Source organism: Xyrauchen texanus, chromosome 40, assembly GCF_025860055.1.
Source record: "Xyrauchen texanus isolate HMW12.3.18 chromosome 40, RBS_HiC_50CHRs, whole genome shotgun sequence".
NCBI classification, from domain to species: domain Eukaryota; kingdom Metazoa; phylum Chordata; class Actinopteri; order Cypriniformes; family Catostomidae; genus Xyrauchen; species Xyrauchen texanus.
In genome coordinates this window covers 34,032,550-34,033,431 of record NC_068315.1, presented here as the reverse complement: position 1 = coordinate 34,033,431, position 882 = coordinate 34,032,550, and positions in this window count along the sequence as shown.

The following is an 882-nucleotide window of genomic DNA, read 5'->3' as shown; positions in this document are numbered from 1 at the left end:
TGGGTAATGTTTTACACGTTCTGCTCGCTGCAGTGAAGCGTTCAGCGAACTCTCTTACCGTGCTGGTGCCCGTGCTCGTGTCCGGCACTGTCGACGGCGCGGGGTCGAAGGCCGAGCCCGGCCAGTCGTCGGATGCAGCGCCAATTGAAAAGGCTGTCATCCTTTTCACCGTCGTCCCCTGGCGCGCCGAACGAGATGAGACCCACCGCTCTGTTGGAGGGGTGCTGGTCCGTCTGCGTGAATTGGACTGGCGGCGGGGAGTTCTCGGGTGGTGGTGAAGCACGCGGGGACTGGCCCGGCGTGACGTCACTGAAGTCCGCGTGCTCTGGCGGCCTCCGTGAGCGGCGCTTTTTCTTGCGCGGCTCGAACAGAGGGGACGGCAGCGCGGTGGTAGCAGGCTCGTTTGCGGCGAAGGCGGCGAAGCGAGCGCGCGACTCGTTGAGGCCCAGGGAGTCACATTCGGGGCATCCGCCTCGAGTGAAAGCAGCTTCTGCGTGGTCAGGTCCCAGGCAGCGAGTGCAGATAATGTGACGGTCCCTGTCAGGAAGAAGGCCTCTGCACGCGCAGGTCGAAGGCATTTGGAACAACGCCTTGAATTTGCTCTTTTACTAAATACAAAAAGTGTCGCAAAGGCGAACACTTGCAAAGTAGCTTAGTAAAAAGGATATAGTGATGCGAGCCGGATGGCATAGCAGAAGGCTTCGAAGGCGGCTGAAGGCGCCGGCGTCCTCTTAGCAGTCCTGCTGTAGGCTTGTCAACGGCGGGCGAAAGACTCCAACAATCCGGAGGATCCAGCGAAGAGGAGGTCTTCGCTGAAGGAGATTAAATCTAAAGGAACTCGTATGACGGGGTGCCCATTATATAGCCTGGCTATGCTAATTT